This window comes from Malaclemys terrapin, chromosome 3, assembly GCF_027887155.1.
Source record: "Malaclemys terrapin pileata isolate rMalTer1 chromosome 3, rMalTer1.hap1, whole genome shotgun sequence".
In the NCBI taxonomy this organism is placed as follows: domain Eukaryota; kingdom Metazoa; phylum Chordata; order Testudines; family Emydidae; genus Malaclemys; species Malaclemys terrapin.
In genome coordinates this window covers 90,547,121-90,559,812 of record NC_071507.1, presented here as the reverse complement: position 1 = coordinate 90,559,812, position 12,692 = coordinate 90,547,121, and positions in this window count along the sequence as shown.

Below are 12,692 nucleotides of genomic sequence, written 5' to 3'. Positions count from 1 at the left end.
GCCGTCACGCTTCACTGGGCTTGTGATAGACGGGGGCCGCTGTTCCTGACCCTTCACCTGCCCGTGCCCCTCGTGCAGCTCCTGCAAGTGGTACACGCGGGCGTGTGTGCAAGGGAGAAAGATGCAGTCTGTCCTCACTGTGCAAAAGTTATGAGTCAGATAGAAACAACAAGGAGTCTGGTGGCACCTTAAAGACTAACAGATTTATTTGGGCATAAGCTTTCGTGAGTAAAAACCTCACTTCTTCGGATGCATAGAGTGAAAGTTACAGATGCAGGCATTATATACTGACACAAATAAATCTGTTAGTCTTTAAGGTGCCACCAGACTGCTTGTTGTTTTTGTAAATACAGACTAACACGGCTACCCCCTGATACTTGAGTCAGATAGGGTTACCATATTTCAACAATCAAAAAAGAGGACAGGGGATGCCACCTTTGCCCGCCCCCTCCCACTTCCTGCCCCCCTCAGAATCCCCCTACCTGTCCCCTGACTGCCCTCTCCTGAGACCCCCCCAACTGCCCCCAGGACCCCACCCCCAGCTAAGTCTCCCTGCTCCCTGTCCCCTGACTGTCCCAACCGCTCTCTACATCCCCTTCTCCTAACAGCCCCCCAAACTCCTAACCAATCTAACCCTCCCGTTCCCTGTCCCTTGCCTGTCCCAACCGCTCTCTACACCCCCTTCTCCCGACAGCCCCCCTAAAACCTCCGACCAATCTAACCCCCCCTGTCCCAACCGCTCTCTACACCCCCTTCTCCTGACAGCCCCCGGAACTCCCGACCAATCTAACCCTCCCGTTCCCTGTCCCTTGCCTGCCATGTCATTGCAATGCAGACATATCCTTAGACTCTGATCCGGTGAACATCAAACTTGATTTCAATGGGATTATTCATGGCAGTTGTCATAAATATAAAGGGAAGGGTAACCACCTTTCTGTATACAGTACTATAAAATCCCTCCTAGCAAGAGGCACAAAATCCTTTTACCTGTAAAGGGTTAAGAAGCTCAGGTAACCTAGCTGGCACCTGACCAAAAGGACCAATAAGGGGACAAGATACTTTCAAATCTGGGGAGGGGGGAAAGGCTTTGTTTTGTCTGTTCTTGGTCTGTCTGTTCTGTGTGCTTGCCGGAGACAGATCAAGAAGGCAAGCAATCCAACTCAATTAGAATTAGTAAGTAATAATAAGGAAATGCGTTAGCTTACTTTTATTTTGGCTTGTGATTTTCCTTGTCTAGAGGGAGGTTTAGCCCTGTATTTGTAACTTTAAGGTTTTGCCTAGAGGGGAGATCCTCTATGTTCTTGAGTCTTTTGTTATTCTGTAAAGTACTTACCATCCCAATTTTACAGAGGTAATTCTTTTATCTTTTCTTTAATTCAAATTCTTCTTTTAAGAACCTGATTGTTTTTTCATCGTTTTAAGATCCAAGGGTTTGGGTCTGTGTTCACATGTACCAATTTGTGAGGGATTATTCTCAAGCCTGCCCAGGAAAAGGGGTGTAGGGGCTTAGGGGGATATTTGGGGAAGGTAGGGCTCCAAGTGGCCCTCCCTAAATGTTTGTTTAAATCACTTGGTGGTGGCAGCGTTACTTAATCCAAGGAATAGGGGAGTTTTTAACCTAAGCTGGTAGAAATAAGCTTAGGGGGTCTTCATGTGGGTCCCCACGTCTGTACCCTAAAGTTCAGAGTGGGGAGGGAACCCTGACAGCAGTAAAGTTAGGCACACGAATAAGTGTTTAAAGGAGTGGGAATTTACTGTGTATTTTACCAGCCTTGTCGTATATAAACCCACTTGTTCCTGGTCCCCTCATTAACTGACAGTTTTCTATTCATTCATTCACTGACAATTTTTCTATGTATCACAAAAGACGAATGACTTTTCATTTCACCATGTACTTTTATGAAGTAACTTTTTTCATATGATATCAGCACTTGAACAATGCTAAGATGAAAAAGCCCAGTGTTTACATGTCTGTTATAGAGTTTCATGTATTATCTAGCATTGATAGAATTTTCACAAGGACTTTTTAAAATAATAGTCCCATATGTATATGCATGTTAGAAATTAATAGCTCTCATATATGTATATAATCTTATCAACTTTATTACCATTTTAAGAACATCATATTAATATTGTTTTCTTCTAAAAGTGTTTCAAATATTTTTCCAATTGCACTGATACTTTAGAATTAATACATTATTTCCTGTCTTTTATATCCGTTACAGAATGATCACATGTGTTATCAAAATGAATGGAAAACACATACAGATAAAACATTCTAAAGGAATTGAGAAATTGTCTGTATACAAATAAAATTATGATTATTAAAATCCAACCAGAAAATAGAGGAGCAGGATCTGTTCATACATGATTCTCCTTGCTAGAATGAGTTAGCTTATTTGAACTTTAGGAAAATTCAGGCCCAGATTCAATTCATTGCTTGGCTCCATCTCCACCAAATTTATGAGACCACCTCCAAATCAAATTCACTAACAACATAATATAATATAGACGCTAACGTTAAAGGATTGATTTTTAAACCTAGTCTCAATTTTTATGGGTACTTAACAATCTGATTTGTGAGCAAATTTAGACAGTTGCACATATAAATATTAACACAAACTCCTGAAATCAATCCACTAGATACAGCTGCCTCTCTCCAAAGAAACATATGATTCCATTCAATGAGAATAAGTGGTAATTTTTATATGTTTGATTTATTAATTTTATTAGTCATGTTGAAATATTAAGTAGAAGCTATAGTTCTAGTTATGCTTTTGGTTCAAACTCCTGGGCCAGTTGGCTGCTTAGATTATTTTTAGAAATAATCTTTTTAGTGGATATACTTCTACTTACAATACTGTATCTTGTGTGTTTTTTAGAAAACTTCTATGGAGCAGAAGAAATACTGTATTAGAAGCACCAGCATCAGCAGCATGTTCTCAGACAAGTCTCAAGAATATCATTCTGATGTAAAAGGATATTTTCACCACAAGGTGTCACTGTAATTCTTTTGTCTTATTTTACAGGAAAATCCCTTACAGTGAAGGACTCAAGGAACTCAATCTGTTTAATATATATCAAAAAGAAGACAGAAAGGTGACTTGATTACAGTGTGTATGCACTTTCTTGTGGAGAAAATACTGGGAGGGCTCTTTAATCCAGCAGAGAAAGGCATAAAAAGAACCAATGTCTGGAAGCTGTAGCCAGACAAATTCATTTTAGAAATTAGGCACAAATGTTTAACCGTGAGGTTAGTTAAGCATTGGAACAAACTACCAAGGAAATGGTGGAATTCTCCGTCTGCTGCTGTCTCACATCAAGACTGGGTGCCTTTCTGGAAAATGTGCTTTAGCCAAACACAAGTTACTGGGCTCAATACAGGGGTAACTTGGTGTAATTTAATTGCCTATGTTATACATGAGATCAGACTTTTGGCCTTAAAACTCCATGACTCTATGAAAAAAATTACCTGACACTTCCTATTATAAGATCCTAGTTTAAATTGCTTATAATGTTGCCAAACTTTAAGCATTCAGACTGAAAATTTCCATGACCAGTGTCTTTCCCAGGCTGAAGTTGTTTGGAAGGTTTCAGCAAAAATGGTTCATCCATTTCAGAGAACAAAATTGGGAAAATAAGTTGTTTTGCCCATATTAATGAATTGGTTATAAGAATTTTTTGGAGAAACTGTGCAGCATTGCCAGTTCTCATGATTTAATCACCAATAATGTGTTTTTGGACCCTACTTGAGCCAGTCTCTCAATGATGCCGGAAGTTCCAGCCTCCACATGAGTTCCACCCCTCCCTAGGGAAAAACTTCTTCTGATTGGCTGCCTTCCACACTTCCCAGCCTCCTGGGGAAAGGCAGCCAAACTGGGCTGCTACAAGAGGTGGGCAGAGCTCTCCCTTAGAAGCCCAGAGGAGATTTTTGGGAGGAGAGAGGTTAAAGGAGGCAGCTACCATTCTCACCAGGGGGGAAAGCAGAAATAGCTCCTCAGGCTGACTTTGCTTCCTCCTCTCCTCACATGAAGAATAGGTCAGTCTGTTCATCCTTCCCATCTCTATTCCCGCAACAACAGACTTGGGGTGGGGTGGGGTGAAAAAACCCTGCAACTGCAGAGGGAGTGGAGTTGCTTCAAGGGACAGATGTGGGTTGGGAGTCTGAATGCATAATACATTGATGGGCTGAGGGATGGGCAGATAGAGGTCTGGGATGCATAATTATTTCTGGGCTAGTGGGGCTGTGATAAATGAAGGTGGGGGGCGGAGCTCCCTTTTATGGACACTCAGCCAGCTAGTAGCTATAAAATCCCTCTTAGTAGCTTGTTCTCTAATTGCTCTATCTGTAAAGGGTTAAAAAGTCTCACTGCTATGTATAGGTAAAAAGAAGTGAGTGGGCAATTGTCCAAAAGAGCCAATGGGAAGGCTAGAACTTTTAAAAATTGAAACAAGACTCCCCTTTTGTCTGTCTGTTGTTGTTCTCGGGGAGAGGCAGACAGGGAGGAGTTATGCTGTGAGAAGCTTGGGCCAGGTATGAAAAATCATCCATATCATACCTAGAAACTACTGATCTAAAACCCCAGATATGTAAGTAGATCAGGACATGTCTAGGAAGACGCAATTAGGTTTATCCCTTTTATTTCTTTATGGCTTGTGGATTCCTCTGTGCTAACCCTAGGTGCTTTTGTTTTGCTTGTAACCTTTAAGCTGGAGCTCAAGAGAGCTATTCTTGATGCTTAATCCTTGTAGTTGTTTTTTTTTAATCTAGCAAAAGCCTAAGTTCCCAGATGTATTTTCTTCCTTTTTTATTAATAAAATTAACCTTTTTTAAGAACAGAATTGGATTTTTGTGTCTTAAGAGGTTTCTGCACATATTGTTTAATTAGCTGGTGGCAACAGCTGATTTCCTATTTTTTTTTCTTTTTCAGCTCTTCCCTGGAGGAGGGGTGAAATGGCTTGAGGGTACCCCACAGGCAGGAATTCCCAAGTGTGCCTTCCTGGGTTCTCAAAGGTTTTGCACTTAGCAGGGCCGGCTCCAGGCACCAGCCCTCCAAGCATGTGCTTGGGGCGGCACCTGGAGGGGGGCGGCGCTCACCCGGGGAGAGCGGAGCCGCGGCGGGCTCGCCGCCCTCCCCCGGCGCTCTGGCCGGTTGGGGAGAGCGGGGTCCCGGTCGGGCTCGCCGCCCTCCTCCCAGTGCTCCGGCCGGTCGGGGAGAGCGGGGCCCTAGCCGGGCTCGCCGCCCTCCCCCGGCGCTCCGGCCGGCCGGGGAGAGCGGGGCCATGGCAGGGCTAGGTGCCCTTCCCTGCCACACTCCCCGCCGGGGGGCGGGGGGCGGCTGGAGGCTTTTTTGCCTGGAGCGGCAAAAAAGCCAGAGCCGGCCCTGGCACTTGGGTAGTGGCAGCATCTACCAATCCAAGGTCAGAGAAAAGCTGTAACCTTGGGAGTTTAATACAAGCCTGGAGTGACAAGTATTAATTTTTAGAGTCCTTGCGAGCCCCCACCTTCTGCACTCGAAGTGCCAGAGTGGGGAATCAGCCTTGACAGGGGCACAGAATTAATCAATTACAATTTTGGGATTTGGGAAGAAGCTGGAAGCTCATCAACCAGCCTGCGAGAGCTCCAGTTGCAGAAGCCAGATCACTGTACTATTAATCTGAGAGAGTTGACTACTAGGGTTGCCAATTTTGAAATACAGTAGAACCTCAGAGTTATGGACACCTCAGGAATGGAGGTTGTCCGTAATTCTGAAATGTTCGTAACTCTGAGCAAAGCGCAGTTCTGGCTCCAGATCCAGCAGCTGACAATCCAGGCCAGGCTTCAGCAGCAGCTGAGCTCCCTCCTCAGCCCTGGTATGCGTTTGCAAGCTTGTCCCTCTCTGGGCAGAGGGGTGGGTGTGTGTGCCCACACACACACAGCATGTCCCACTCCCTTTCACATGGTGTCTGGTTGACCAGTCAGTCCATAACTCTGGTGTTCGTATCTTTGAGTTTCTACTGTATTTAAAAACCGTGCACTCCAGTAGGAGTGCCAGAACCTCCCCCGCCCCGCCTCTTCCCTGAAGCCCTACCCTTGCCCTGTCTCTTCCCCCGAAGGCCATGCCCCACCCTTTCCCTGAGGCCCCGCCCCTGCCCCACCCCTTCCCCCATTCACTCATCTTCCCCTGTCTCCCTGTCACTTGCTGCTTTCCCCCTCTCCCTCCACTCCACCCAGGTTGGGAGGGACTCGTGGAGCTGGGGCTGGGAGCTGCAGCCACCCGATGCAGGTAGGAGGCAGCCCTCATGGAGTAGGGGCTGGCCTGGCATGGGTGATGACCTGGTGCCTCCCTGCCTCCTCTGCCCACAGTAACGGGACTTTGAGTGTCTGGTTAGTAGATCTGATTGGATACTGTAACTGTCACACAGAGTTATGAGCCTTTTTAAAATAATCACAGTTTGCATATCCTCAGTAGAGACTTGTCAGAGTTTGGGCTCTGAATTCTCCAAAGATTCTGTCTGTACTGAGCATGCACCAGCCCCTCTTCTCTCCTGTGTCATCAGACTGTGCATGTACCATCTCTCCAGAGCAACTGAGCATGCTCTCTCCTGGAGCTGTAATAGCTGAGCAGGACTTTTACCCCACTGTGGTACCTGGCACCTGAACTAAGCAAGGAGACTGTTTTTCTTATGCTCTCAATGACCCTCTTGCTGGTACCCAGGCAGTGAGGGGAAATAAGAAACAGCGTGATCTAGAATGCAGAAGGGTGAGGAATGGTGTGTGTATGAAAACAGTGGGGAAAAAAGAGTACGGCATTGCTTGGTACTAGGTCTCAGTTTGGTCCCTGATCTTTAAAGTGCAAATGGCACTGAATCTCCCTGTCCACCCTCTTCTCAACCCCAACAAGAAGGACATTTTCATTTCCCCACTGAAACACTCTCAGTTTTCTTCTGCCATTAAGGAAGCCTTAAATTTGTATTCCAGCTACCTTTTTTCCTCCTTTCAATTCCACTGCATCTATAGTTACTCCTGGTTCCCCCCCGAGGAGTAACTATAGATGCAGTGGAATTGTGTGCCACTGGGTGTGTGCAGAATTCATTTCCCCCGAAGATTTCTTTGCTTCCCACAGAAAAATGACTTTCTGACAGGGAAGCAAAGGGAAGCTGCAAGAGCAGTCACGCACCACTCCCTAGAAGCGCAGGTACATCATTTCAGGCACCTGGATCAGCCGGCAGAGAGGTAAATCACCGCGGGGCTGGGGACACCCTAGCCAGTGGCTCCTACTCTGAGCTGGGATCAGCTGCTAGTCCCGGCTGGGCTGGAGGCAGGAGAGGATGGGATTTCCTCTTCCCCTGCAAGGAGTAGCTGGGGCTGTCAGACCCACCCCAGAAACCTCCCCCAGCTGCAGGAAGCTCAGTATCCTCCCTTGCTTCCTGCCCCCATCGCTCCTCAGCTGCGGAGGGAGGGGGTTACTGTATGGGGAGCTGCTCCCCCAGCCACTCAACCATGGTGCATCTGGACCTGCCATACCCAGACACCCCCTCCAAGTCTCACCCTGTACATCTAGAACCCCCTAGCCCTCCATACCCAACCCTTGCACCCAGAACTCCTGCCTCTGGACCCTTACCCCTGAATCCAGATCACCCCCCACTGAGTTCCCTGCACTCAAACCCCCACCCTGATGAGTCCCACCCCCTGCACCACCCTGAGCCCCCACATACAGACCCCCATGCCACTGACTCCCAACTTGCTGCACCCAGACCACCACCAAGCCCTACTCCTTCAGCACCTAGACTCCCTCGCTGAGACCCCTACACCCAGACCACTCCACTGAGCCCCAACCACCTTCACCTGGAAGACCCTGCAGAATCCCATTGCCCCTGCACCTGGAATCTCCCCCCAACGAGCCTCTGTGCATCCAGATCCCCCCCCCACATAGACTCCCCACTGAGCTGCCTGCACCCAGATTGCTCAACACAGAACCCTCTCACCCCACACCTCGATCCCCCCACATGGAGCCTCTCCACACTTGGATCCTGCCTGGTTGATCCTGCCTGCCCCACACCTGGTGTGCCTGGTGCAGAGAGGCAGGGCCCCAACGTGTTGCTGGGACAGGTCCAGGCCTTGTGCTGTGTCAGGGTGGGGTGCAGCCTCACTGCTGAGTCAGTGTCCCAGGGGGTGGGGGCATTGCAGGGTGATCTCCCACCTCTGTGCAGCCAGTGGCCTGTGCTCCCCAATGGCATGCTAGAGCCTCTGCATTTATTTATTGACAAATAAAACTTGCAGAATTTTAAAATGTACATAATTTTTTATTTTTTGGCAAAGAATGCCCTCAGGCATATATAGTCACTATTCACCTGCATTATCTAGGGATAAATTTGTAGAGCATCAGCCTTGCTTATCCCTCTGTCTGTAGGCTGGGAATGAGATCTGAATATCCGTTTACATGACTCCTGTCACTGTAAACAAGTTTCGAATGAATTTATCTTTACAAGTCCTTTGGAAGTCAGAGGAATATAATCTTCATTTTAGAGATGAGGTATCAAGGGATAGAGAAAGTAAATAATATGCCCAAGATCACACAGAAAGTCTATGGCTGAGGCAGGAATTGAACTCCTGTAGCCTTAGTACTATCCAGAACCTTAACCACAAGACCACCCTTCTGCAGTCCTACAGCATGAAACTATGCTGCACTACACACAGGAAGGTGGTGGCTCTCTCCTGTTCCCTAGACCATATGCATAAGGTCTTAGAGGCTTCAGCGTGGGAATATACAGTGCAGCAAAATATTGCAATATTTGCAAGAAGACATCTGTTGAACTGAGTATGTTTGAGTTTTGATCATAGTAATCATGGAACCTGGAGGGAGGATCATGGATTGCTGATTGAATAAACAGCTGTTTTTCTTTAATAAGTATGGAGTTGTCTCATGTCATTATCTAGCCTGTGAAACATAGATCAAAAGACAAACCTGGCTTTGGATTTTTGCCTGAACCATTTGTTCAGCTGTACACACCATAGGTGCTGGAACGCGAGATGCGGGGCGTGCTGCTGCACCTCCTGGCTTGAAGTGGTTTCCAGTAGATACAGGGTTTACAGCTTGGTTCAGTGGCTCTCAGCATCCCCCCTATACAAATTGTTCCAGCACCCCTGGTACACACTTGTAATTTTAGTTATTATTTGTCACATGTACCTAGAAAGTGGCCTTCTCTCTCCTTTGTGGAAGAGCATAAAGAATCTAGAACTGGCTGCACCCAAAGTGAACAGGAAATGTGAATCAGAACACTTACCATAGCAACTGAGAGAGGTTAATTTTAAACAGCAGTGAAGCATAGGTATAAGCTCTATAGAAAAACCCCCAAAGATAATTAGATAATTTCTATTTCAGAGTCCCCAGGAGGCACATCTATCCAGTAGTCTAACCAGAGGACAAATCCAGGGAGAGTTTAAACTGGGTGTGTGTGGATGAGAGAGGAATGCACAAGGAGGATTATCCTGACTTTCACATGATAGAGTCTGTAAACCAAATAGATTATTGTTATTATTTAAACTGTAATCACCCCTCCTGAATTCTAGGCTTTAACAAGTTCTGCTAGAGAGTAGTCATACGTTGTTCTGATGACAGAAGAGATAAACACTGACTGAACAAAATTCTGAGAAACCAGAGAGTACTGTGGGTTTCCTGTTTCCTTTTAGTCAAAATTAGCTCTGCTGGAGATTTATACAATAGAGTTAGGAGTTACTGTTACTAACAAACATTAATGGAGACACTATGTGTAATAGTTGCATGCAGGGCCGGTGCAAGGAAGTTTCACGCCCTAGGTGAAACTTCCACCTTGCGCCTCCCCTCCCACCCAGCCCTGCGGCAGCTCCCCACCCTGAGGCGCCCCCCCACGTCAGCTCCCCCCCGCCCCGGGGAGCCGTGCAGCAGCTCCTCACCTCTGCTCTGCCTCCTCCCTGAGCATGCCACCCCCGCTCTAATTCTCCTCCCCTCCCAGGCTTGCGGTGCCAAACAGCTGATTGGCGCCGCAAGCCTGGAAGACGGGAAAGTGGAGCAGCGACCATGCGCTTGGGGAGGGGGCGTAGGAACGCTGTAAAAAAAAATTGGGGGCACCGCTTTTTGGCACCCCCCAAATCTTGGCACCCTAGGCGACTGCCTAGTTTGCCTAAATGGTAGCACTGTCCCTGGTTGCATGTGATTTGCACCTGGACTTTGTGATTTATAGGTTTGAAACACTTGTGAGGACAGAATATCATTCCACTCAAGCCTTCATCTGTATATAAGATGTGAGTGTGCTACTTTCCGTTCCCCTTTTGTCCCAAATCTCTGTGGCATTTCCCATCTTTGGTTCCCCAAGCTGGAAAGAAATTATTCTTATTTGTCCTTGTGCATTCTGGTAGGCACTCAGAATGCAGCTCTGTGACTCACTAATAGGCCATTGGAGGCCAGTATGTAATTGTCTTCATGTTTAACCTTTCTTGTAGGTCCTGCTACTCCACTCAGGTGCCTAGTTTATGTGTCTAGACTTTTGTATTGGGCTTATTTGTGGCTGGCCTGCATAGTAGTCAACAGGACAATAGTTTCCTTCTCTAAGTCAAGAGCTCTAATCAGGTGCAGTGGAAGGCTGCCTAAAATTGTGATCTGCAGCCTATGGGAGTGGTGTGAACATGTACTGGTGTGCAATCAAACAGTTGCAGCACAGCTGTGATATAGAGGTCAGGCAGCAAAAAGCAGAACAGATTGGAGACAGAACAGCAACTCCTGGTGTCTGTCTAAAAATAATTCAGACAGGGGTTTTCCTTTGGGGTTTAAGATCTTTTTTGTTTTATGTTGTACTTCTTTATATTGGTATTTGATGCCTTAGGTTAGGAGAGGACCCTGTGCAGCAAGCATACTGTATGGAACTGTTTTGTGTATGTAAATAGGTGCACTTAGTAATTTTGGCTTTGCCTTTTTCAAATTTCAGAAGTACACACGAGTCTAAGCTGGAACCTTGGGTAAGTACAGCTTTGCACTTTTGGTAAATTTGTGTCTAGAACTAGAGGAAAACTTAGTTTCTCAGACTCCTTTCCAATCAACATTTTATGGAGACCCCAATCTCACTTAAAAAAAAAAAATCTTGAGAAAGTACTTGGCTTCATGTTAGTCCGCAGCTCGATGGCGTGCATATTAGCCTATGAAGTACTCTGATCCTATCACAGAGGGTATGTCTACACTGCAATTAAAACCCCCCAGCTGGCCTGGGCTTGTGCTAAGGGGCTGTTTAATTGCTGTGTAGACATGTGGGCTCGGGCTGCAGCCCAGGCTCTGGCACCCTGTGAGATGGGAGGATCCCAAAGCTCAGGCTGCAGCCTGAGCCTCGACATTGACACCACAATTAAACAGCCCCTTAGCCCAAGCCCCTGTGAGCCTGAGTCAGCTGGCATGAGCCAGCTGTGGGTTTTTAGCTGCAGTGTAGATCTACCCAGAGAGAGTCCTTGTTGAGCTGGCAAGATGTTAGTGTCTCCTATACTAGCCTGTTTAAAACTCTAGTGATCTTTGTCAGTGCAGGATGTAGAGTTCTTTTGTAACATATGTTATATCCTGTAAAGTAAAAAACTTGCAAGCTTACTTCTCAAAATTAATTGGATAGTGACAAAATCCAAGAGAATCAATCTTCAAAGCAAGGTAAATTTATCAAAATAAGAAACTTATTTGTCAGTGTTGTCAGGGTCAGAGGGGATCAGGCATGAATAAAACTTGGGTAGTAGTACTTGGATAGTAGTAATGTTGTCAGTCAGCCGCAATGTGGTGGTGCTCTGCTCTGTCCAATGTTGATAAGAGTCGGCTGCGTGCATGTGTTCCCTCTGCCTGCTGCCCCGGCTATGTGCAGATAGCTGGCACAGCAGACCCCAAGAGAAGCCCCAATGACCACAGACTCCGATAAGGTACGAAGGCACCCAGCTAGGTTTATTGCCAAACAAAACACAGTCTAGCTCCCTGGATCAGATGTCTACAGTTCTGCTAAAAGAAGAACAGGAGTACTTGTGGCACCTTAGAGACTAACAAATTTATTAGAGCATAAGCTTTCGTGGACTACAGCCCACTTCTTTGGAAGAAGTCTCTAAAGTGCCACAAGTACTCCTGTTCTTCTTTTTGCGGATACAGACTAACACGGCTGCTACTCTGAAACCTACAGTTCTGCTAGTACATATGTGCTCCCTGATAATGGACTGGTTCAGTCAGTGGCAGGATTTACCACTGCCCCCTAGGCCAGACAAAGGCCACCCCTCAGGGGTGCATTCTTATACACCGGTACAAACAAGTTACACCTCACTCCTGACGTATTGAGGTACAATCCCTCTACGTAGTAAGGTGCTGCCTATCACCTTGTACATGGTGGTTCGATCAAAACAACCCCGTCCATCATATTCCCCTTTTGCCCCTTTCTTTAGGATGGGTCAGCATGTTCCTTGTTATCTGTCTGGAATGTGCTAGTATCAGAGTGTTCTGGTACCATCCTGGTATTTGTTTATATCTCTAGAGTCCAGTACCTTTTAGGTATGTGTGTTTTTGCAACATCAGCCCTCTCCTTGCCAGACTCTGAGCAGGACCTGCCTCTTGCTCACAGCTTAACTTTGCTTTATGTTAACAAAGTCTTGACCATTACTGTAGTTCAGGCCTTAGGCCTCATAACGGGCCTCTGATACAAGGGTTTCTGTTTCAGGGCCTCAT